This window comes from Bolinopsis microptera, chromosome 4 (assembly GCF_026151205.1).
Source record: "Bolinopsis microptera isolate Bmic1 chromosome 4, MBARI_Bmic_1.0, whole genome shotgun sequence".
NCBI lineage: Eukaryota > Metazoa > Ctenophora > Tentaculata > Lobata > Bolinopsidae > Bolinopsis > Bolinopsis microptera.
In genome coordinates this window covers 6,197,045-6,207,047 of record NC_087075.1, presented here as the reverse complement: position 1 = coordinate 6,207,047, position 10,003 = coordinate 6,197,045, and the positions used below count along the sequence as shown (strand labels likewise).

The 10,003-nt window shown below is 37.4% G+C and overlaps 1 long non-coding RNA gene across 1 annotated transcript; it reads right to left on the bottom strand.

Annotated features, from left to right (window-relative positions):
- Positions 1-806: 806 nt before the first annotated feature.
- LOC134813984 (uncharacterized) lies at positions 807-1,323 on the bottom strand. Its single transcript, XR_010160078.1, has 2 exons — positions 1,182-1,323; positions 807-986 (listed from the first exon to the last, which is right to left on the bottom strand). It is a non-coding gene; the product is annotated as an uncharacterized LOC134813984 (long non-coding RNA).
- Between the last annotated feature and the right edge of the window lie 8,680 nt (positions 1,324-10,003).

Genomic DNA, 10,003 nt, shown 5'->3' with positions numbered 1-10,003 from the left:
AAATTAAAGTAATGTGTTATTCAATTAAGCTGAGTTTCACACAATCGCTCAAATAGAATAATACCTCATGAGACTATTAAATATTTATCATTATTGAGAGTTTATTTATTGAGACTTTCTAATGCCCACGTAATTGAATGAAAGTTACCCTATCGATACTGAGAATAACCAATTAATGCTTACCGTCTTGACATCTTTCTTTCCGTGGTCATGATTCCTTCAAGTTTCTTCTCTCTTCTGTTTTTCTAAAATTTTAGATAGCTTAATAACTGCCTTACCAACCCTTTTATCTTTTTATGCTTAAGCATAATGTACATTTTCACAACGAATTTGTTTATTTATCTAGAAACATGATTCCTGAATCAATATTTTACTTGTCGAGATTTTTGTATTTACATAACACAACATTTATTGAACATTGTACTCACTGATCACCGCCATACTCTGCTAAATAATCAAACTTTTATTTGTAGGTTCGTATGATATCTATGGTAAGGAAAATAGCTAAAGTATTAACCTAAACCGATTCCAAAATTATTGAGTTGTTGCCAGATTTCGCGCCATTATTATGTTAATAAAGTTTTGTTGACCAGACAGAATTATACTTATAGTGTGGAATGTTTGCAGCGCCTCATCGCAATCTCGAAATTTTTATTTTGCTTTGCGGTTTAGTTACCAAAGTAACTCGCGCTAACATATTCGAGAAATTCGCAGTACCTCTTCCTCGTGCATGACATATTATTATAATATTAATTTAAGAGTTTAAATAATAATCTTATTAAGTGGTTTTTAAGGTGTTAACTTACTTATAATATCACAAAGTGGTGCATCATAGACAAGGCCAACTATCTCTCCATCCATACACCTCGCTTTCCCTCTTTTGTTGATGAAGCCTGTTTCGCATTGTACCGTCATCAGTGTTCCATGTGCTACAGGAAGTCCAGGCTCCGTTGATACGACGTTTTTTAGGCTCAGTTCCTCGCAACCTTCGGTAGATATTATAATTTTAGAATGTCGTTTTATCGCGCAACTAGTTAATTGTCGTGAAATATTGTCTTAATCTTATGTCGCTTTAAAAATATAGCTAAGTATAACTTATGAAGCTATGACATGACATAATTTGATAATTTCTGAATAATATCAGGAAAAGCAACTTAAAATTAATGAGTTAAATAGACTACCTAATTTTTCGATGATCACTATTTCATGCACTCTGACATAAATTACTTCAGATGTTATTTCTATAGTGTCCCCAAGTTTACACCCGGAGGGGACATAGTCTCCAGGGACCGTGTTTTCATGGTACACTGTGAGGGGATAATTGTCACACAGCTTTCCCTGACAGGTACACGAGTCATTAGAGCAGGTGTGAGTGTTGTTAGCTGAGTGCAAATAATGCACTACCTGCTTAATGCAGTGTTCCTTATCTAGAGACGCTCTAAACCAGGCCTTATTATCTCCTACTGATTTTGCAGAAGCCCGGGTGTTCAGGTCACTGTCTATAGCATTATCTGCTCCATAGTTAACCACGTCATTATTATAAGTCGCAGACTGAGACACAGACGCAGGTACTATCTCTCCTGGTTCCTCCGGTCTTAGTGCACCTGAAGTAGTGAACACTTTAAGAGATTGTCACATTATAATTTATACCATTTTCAATCAGTCAAATTAAAGAAATAGTGTTGATTTGAATAAATTATAAAAACCAGCATTACATAATTACATAATATGTGTAATATGTATCCTGATTGATCAATTTGTTGTCTAACTTAAACCGAATGATATTGCTGTATAACCTCGTTAAAACGCACCTGACCACTATAATAAAGCGACGCGACGGACCTCGTTATAACGCGGTATTTGGGGTTTCCTCCCTCTTTTACAATGTAATATGCAAAATGAAAATAGTACTTAAAGTTACAATTTAAGTTTACGATAAACTAAAAGTTGCACTGTGTAGTATGGATTTGTTCATGACAAAGCTCTTTCAGTATAAAATAGCATCAAGAGAATATGTGCACCAAACACTGACCTTACATAATATGTGTTTACCTCTACAAAACTTCTTATAACACAAGCTCGGACCTCGGTATGTGATAATTTGCCTTCAAAATCAAACCTCGTTAAAATGCAGACCTTGCTATAACGCGGTTTTTTGGGCTAAATTATCTCCTGAGGAATAATCTCCTCCATCGATGCGCGTTATAACGAGGTAAGCTACTGTATAATAATACTTATTAAAATTTAAATTTATCATTAAACTAAATTTATCCTTACCTTTTAGGGGTAACCAAAGCAAAGTCGTAATAATTATCACCGTCGTTTTCATGTTCTGGCTTCTGATATATTTAATTTTTTTATATATTATGTAATTTATTACGACTGATAAAGTGATAAATCAAATATAACAACAGAAATATTTTTACCTTAAATATTAAATGTGACAAAAATATTTATTTATTGATAATCTCATATCAGCCAAGACTTAAAAATATTTGACAGAATCTAAACGATTTTTAATCGACTGTATGATCCCTATAATTCTGTTACGAAATCACTGCGTGGAATGGATTAGGGACATGATTGACGTCCATGGAACTGGACACCTTATAGATAAGATAAAACTATATGAAAAAGACAATAAACTCATTTCGATTACTGAGCACAGATTTATGAAATATTAAAGTCTGTCTCAAAAAATATTATTTTTCATCATAAGTTTTTCCTTAAACAAAAAGAATAATGGTAAGAACTAATGGTAAAGAAGAAGACTTTGATAAGCCCCCCGACGCGATAGTGATACACGAGGCTAGGATAGCGTTAGCCCTTAAAGTTTATGTGCAGCCGGCATCAATCGAATAATTTGTACGCTGTTCAGTGTTCTAGATATGAGAGCGTGCAAAAGAAAACCCTGACCCTAACCCTTAAATAGTGTACTGATCTACAAGAAAAGGACCGAGGTATATTAAGGGTCATTGTAAGCCTCCAGCGTAATGGTCCTAAGTCTCTGCCCCATGCAGTGCCTGTCAGCATCAGCTAACAGAATAGCCCTAACATAACGATCAAGCCACAAATTAGGTTCTATAATGATTTAATATTGTTGAATAAAGAGATTTGAATATAATATTTGTTTTATTCCGAGGTGATCTTTGTGTGTCACGTGTACCCATCGCCTTGCAACCGCCTTTGACCTGATGCCTCTTACGAGGTTCTTAGATAAGCTGATAACTAATGCACGATTAAGCTGGTGAGTTGGGGCAGCCTAATGATTTGTGAAAGAATCAGGTCTCATCTGTAGGTTTGAATATTCATCGTTACTAGAAAATTTGGGCCAGCCAAGTGGTCAGTGAAAGAATCAGGTCTCTTCTCCTAGTACAGCAGATCTGAATATATGAATATTTATTCTTACCAGAATTCTATTCACGTCATTCTATTCACTACATTCGGGCTTCGGCCCATTAAGTGATCAGAACCGGCGTCGAGCTTGAGCTCGCAGCCCGGCTAATCGTTTCCTATATAACCGCGTCATTCTATTCACCACATTCGGCCCATTATGTGATTAGGACCGAGCTGTTAAGAATCTATAGATCGCCTCTTCCAGGGATCCTCCAGTCTAAGTCAGCCTCCCTCGAATACCCCGCGAACTATTACGATTTCTCGTGGAAGAGGCTGGCATTTGCCGAGTGCAGTAATGAAAACCGGTTAAACCCGCCTGGACAAAGGGACACACAGTGCTGTTAGGAAATAGTGGACTGAGATGTTTTAGACAGATTTATAGAAATAGAATATAGTTTTTTGCGAAGACGGTAAATTCTTGTCAATATAATTCGGTCCAGTCAGTTATTAACAGACTTTTTTTATAACAACTCTACTGCATATTTAGAGAAAAATGCAACTTAGAACGACAATTCATGAGCCGTTTTTTAATAATTAGAAGAATGGGAATTTTTAAGGTAGATGGATGTGAGTGTAATCATTTGTACAGAACAACAAACCACCTTTACTGTCTCGTCTACGAAAAGATGATGGGTCTGACAAATAATTATAAAAATACTGAAAGTCAAAAAAATATCATCAAACTTATTGTAAACTAAAACTTTTATAAATTTCTGACTAACAGTTTGGTAAATACAATTTTTCCTACCCAAATTTGATTTTCCTCAGGTATCCCTCAAATCGACCACTGCAGAGTCGCGTCCTGAAAATCCTCTCAGTCCTCACGTTCCTTTATAATTCTACTTGGAGTTAATCGATCTTCCTATGGCTAACGACTATACGAACAGGCTCACTTGCAGTACCTTGAATAAATACGCTAAGCTTACAGCAGCCCGGCTAATACTCGTGGTGCCCTAAACGGTGCTTTTTGTTCTTCTCTTTTCAACCTGTTGAATATAAAGATGACTTAGTCTGTTTGTAATCCCGTATGAGATTAACAAGGACAGACAGGCTTGGTAAGTTTAACAAGAGTTAGAGTGTCTGCAATAGTTATAGTATGTATTCTCTTAGCACAATGATCCTAGTGGCAAGTTACTGAGGGCATGGTTAATCGTTTTACCATTGAATTCAGAATCTAGTCTTTTACTTAGTGGCTTCTATGGAAATCTAGAAATAAACGGACAATGAGCTATTGGAGCTGAGAAAGGAGTGACAGTTACATTACGATAACTCCATAGTAATTACAGAAGTACCTCGCTACAAGTAAAACGCCCCTCGCTATAACGCGGGCCGAAAAAGGAAATACAGACACAGTGGCCACAGTCCACTCTACCCAATTTTGGGGTTTGGTAAAAACAATCACAGAATCTTAACTATTACTCAAATATAATATACTTGTTTGTTGCAGATTCTCTGGCGAAGCAATGAATAGAACAAGTTAGAATTTGACAAGATAAGCAAAGGTTGCTGGAAGAGCATTTTTATCGGTTTTGTGGCAATTGTGTTGTGTTCAAAGTGTTTTAATTTTATGTTTCATTGGGCTGTATGGGATGGATATTTTGCTGATGTGATTGAAACTTTCTTTTAAGGAATACTCCTAGCTAACTACCTTATCGGACATTATTTGGACGGACATTAATTGAACGCTGGAGGGCGGAGGCCCTAATATAACGTTCATCTTAATGTCCGTTCAAATAAAGTCCGTTCATTTAAGGTCCGTCCAAGTTAAAGTCCGTTGAAATTTTTTCAAAAATTCTAACTTTTCGTTCAGAATATGACAACTATAAGAACTTTATTGTGCCGTTAGCGGTAAGTTAACAACGGAACGGTTCTCCTTGGTCTGCCGGAGGCATAGAAAACTTTACTAGTATATGATGTTTTCAAGGGTCACTTGGCGAAAAAAGTCAACGAAATTATGGTACTCAATGACATAGTTCATGAGCTAGTCCCCGCCAACATGACAAACTTGTTCTAGCCTCTAGATATTACGGTAAATCGTGTTGCCAAGGAAATTGTCCGACGTTGTTATAGTTCATATTACTCAGGGGAGGTAATGAAACAGTGCTAGGAAAGCTCCACGTGATGTTAAGGTTAACCTAAAGTTGTCTAAGATAAAACCACTTCACGCCGAATGGCTTGTGAAAGTTAACACTGAAATGCAGGACCGGGGTAGTTTGATGAAAAAAGGTTTCCATAAAGCTAGAAATCACTGATGCTTTAAGCATGGACTAATTAGTATTTCATGCACGAAATCCCACTGTATAAAAAATGGATTTAAAAATCATTTGCTGAAATAAAAAACGTCAAAAAATAAGAAAAAGAATTCGGATTTTTGATGGCTTTGAATGCCTTCTAGCGTTCATATTAATGTCCGTTCATAATTATGTCCGTTCATTTAATTTCCGTCCAAATAAGGTCCGATAAGGTATATAACTATTTATATCCTTTACTTTTAGTCACTCTCTATTAATAGCTTTAAAAACTTGCGTTTCGTTGACTTGGTTTAGTGCCCCTCTTTACAACTGGTTTACTCCCAGCATCATCGATAATCTAATGCAGTCGATAATCTAATGCAGTTGTTATTGCAAGTAGCGGGAAATACGTCCTCGAGCACTCAGCACACCGTCTCGATTGTCCAGCCCTCCTTGTCTGCTGGGACTGAGAAGAAAGTATAGTTAGATAGTTCATAGTTGGTTGCCCCAAATCTTGTATCTGACTGTTAGGATTTCTGTCATAGTTAATTTATGTCAATTTCCAATATTTACGTTTTGAAGGAATGGACGCGATTGTGTGGTTAAGTTTTGCAGCTCGTCATTCGTTGGGAAACGGAGAGAGCGGAAGATGTGAGAATTGGGAGACCCGATTTAAAATCCGGCAAACTAGCCTGGCTCAAGGAGTTACACTCGGATTATCCGGCAAACTAGCCTGGCTCAAGGAGTTACACTCGGATTATCCGGCAAACTAGCCTGGCTCAAGGAGTTACACTCGGATTATCCGGCAAACTAGCCTGACTCAAGGAGTTACACTCAGATTATCCGGCAAACTAGCCTGGCTCAAGGAGTTACACTCGGATTATCCGGCAAACTAGCCTGGCTCAAGGAGTTACACTCGGATTATCCGGCAAACTAGCCTGGCTCAAGGAGTTACACTCGGGTTATTTGGCAAACTAGCCTGGCTCAAGGAGTTACACTCGGATTATCTGGCAAACTAGCCTGGCTCAAGGAGTTACACTCGGATTATCCGGCAAACTAGCCTGGCTCAAGGAGTTACACTCGGATTATCCGGCAAACTAGCCTGGCTCAAGGAGTTACAGTCGGATTATCCGGCAAACTAGCCTGGCTCAAGGAGTTACACTCGGATTATCCGGCAAACTAGCCTGGCTCAAGGAGTTACACTCGGATTATCCGGCAAACTAGCCTAGCTCAAGGAGTTACACTCGGATTATCCGGCAAACTAGCCTGGCTCAAGGAGTTACACTCGGATTATCCGGCAAACTAGCCTGGCTCAAGGAGTTACACTCAGATTATAATTTTCGCCCATTTGTGGGCCGAGGAACTGAGGGACTTGAAAGGAGCCCGATCAGATTTAAAACGCTATCAGTAATAATATGGGGTCCCCAGGTAATATCAGTAGACGATCGCTATCAGTAATAATATGGGGTCCCCAGGTAATATCAGTAGACGATCGCGGTCAGTAATAATATGGGGTCCCCAGGTAATATCAGTAGATGATCGCAGTCAGTAATAATATGGGGTCCCCAGGTAATATCAGTAGATGATCGCTATCAGTAATAATATGGGGTCCCCAGGTAATATCAGTAGACGATCGCTATCAGTAATAATATGGGGTCCCCAGGTAATATCAGTAGATGATCGCTATCAGTAATAATATGGGGTCCCCAGGTAATATCAGTAGACGATTGCGGTGGTGGGCGATAATTCTCACCTCGTTAAAAATGTAAGAGTACAACTTACAAAGGATTTTTGTTTTGTGTTATATTTTATACTTTGAGTTTAATGTCATTCTCTCGCATTACATGGAAATGTAGTACAAGTTATATATCGAAATTAGTTCCGCTTTTGGTTACCGATTTTGCAACTTCAGAATTTTAAAACCACATTTGTAAAGCTGGATCCATCACCTCATCTTGACGATACAAAAAATAATTTACAAAGATCACTTTGACACTTCTTTGAGATAAAAACAACTTAAAATTTACATAAACTAATGTACATGCTAAAACTGAATCCTACAAAACGGTGAAACAATTTTTGACAGCAACTTCAAGTTACATGTAAAAATGTTTTATCTCAATCAATTTATATTTTTTTGAAACCGTAAAATTAATCTTGTTATTTTAATTATCCAGCGGAAAGTGCACCGCACCTTTTTATAACCTGATTTGGAACTGATTTCAATATCTGTAATACAAGGTCAACTTGCTCAACATTCTTACTACTTCATGATAACATGCATTTTAAAAATAACCTTCCAGTTTTTCTATTCTTAATGTCAATTTCTTCAATCCAAAGTTCCATGAAATCATTGGGATGTCCCACATATTCATTATTCAACCACTTAATTTTGTTCGTTTAAAACAAAAACATGGCTGAAAATGGTGCCTCAAACACGAATGATCATTTTAAACCTCACGATAGGAATTATCTGTCGTCACCTACTCAATGTTTATTGAAAACCATGCATACACCTAAATACATACAGTTTATCCTAACAGTGCAGTATCATTTGTCGCAAGAAATCAGAATAATCAGAAATTATTTGGAACTCCCAAAAACTGTCTATTAATTGCAAACGGTACAAAGCACATCAAGACCATCCACTAAAGGTAATCTATATGATTTGGTTGTCAGGACACCTTGCAATTATCTGAACTGTTATGATACTGCGCGGCTGAGATCGTACTCGTACACGTGTGTGTCCTGTTTCACTCATGTTATAAGTTTTTGTTTTTGTTTATTTGCTGTCGCCTGTGACACATTACATACATGAGGCACTGTGGCCTGTGTGTAACTGTAATGGTAATGTACGTTGGAATAATTTATTTAATTAATTAACTCTCTGCTATGGTAATGGTATTGTATGCAGTCATCAGTGAATAGACATCGGCAGTTTAGGGGGGGGGGGGGGAGCTTGGGGCGGCCCCAAGCCCCCCTCCCCCAGTCGGTCGGACACCCAACAAAACTGCCAGCCAGCTCCCACGAGCCGCCTCTGTGCTGTCGGACAGATGTCGCTGTCGGACAGATGTCGTGTTACCAAACTCTTTTAATGTTATTTAATTTTGAGTCTATTAAAATTATAATATTATCTGAATTACATTGTATAGACTGCATAGTAAAAGTTTGGAGCTTTGTCTGCTGAAAGTTAGTATTTGAACGATTGAATGAATGGAGAGCTACTGACTGATATCATAAGCTACTGTATAGGGAACGTAGTGGTGAGTCTTTGTCAAGTTATGCAATTAAAATATTGTAACAAGTTAAGTTACGAAGATTGTTTGTGATTGATATCATCGATTTTCATTTATAGAGTATAAATTGCAGGAACTTGGACTCGACAGAATGATGACGTGGTGACCATTATATCTGATATAACAAACGTGAAAAGTTACATGCTTTTTTACGTAAAGGTATGAACCAAAAGTGTTGCTTTTATTGGTGTTTCTTAAAACAAGATTTTAGTGGTGGGGCCAAACTATTTCCTAATACTTTAACTATCACGATCGACTTATAGATTTTGATTGAAGCTAATGGGACACATCTAACCGCAGAGTAAACGTTTAGCCGATGTAGTAGAGACGAAATCCGTAACTCAGAGGTTGCCAGCTGCACCAGTTGTAAGTGGTTCACAATCATTAAAATTGTTATTCTTAAAAGTGCAACGACCTGAGCCTTTGCGCCGTGACATGAACACGGTTGGACACCACCTATGCCATTATTTGGTTAATCAACTTAATAGATTTACACGGTTTTGACTTACATCCCAAAACTTATTCGATTTAACTGTTACCTGCCCAGGAACAATATTTCATCACAAATGAACGAATTGCTCCAAGACCTTGTTCAAAACAACCATAATAATATGATCTATCCTAGTGATCTCGGTCACTAGAACCATGTATCGTATGAGTTACTATTTACTATGAACAATGAACATAAACAACGACTTTCTGGTGCTGGTCTGATCTTCTTTAGCTTTCACGTGATTATTCTAACACTTTCTAAACAGGAACACTTTCTTATTCGTGCATCCATTATCTAAATAATAATAATAACTGTTCTGCAGAACAAGAAATTTGTAAAGAAGAGGCTACTTGACAGCACACAGTTCGATCTCGGATGATTTTCTTCCTGTAAGTATATCTTGTCAAATGTCAAAGAATCGATGTAACATAGTATGTTGTTACACGCTTCATAACTTATCGCAGCAATGTGTACTATCCTACATTCGTTTTCATTCGGTATATACCTTCATTAAAATAACTATTGTTTTTTAGCCAAAGAGTAATCCGAAGATTGAGAGCATTCCTGCTATCAAGAAAGCTGTTATC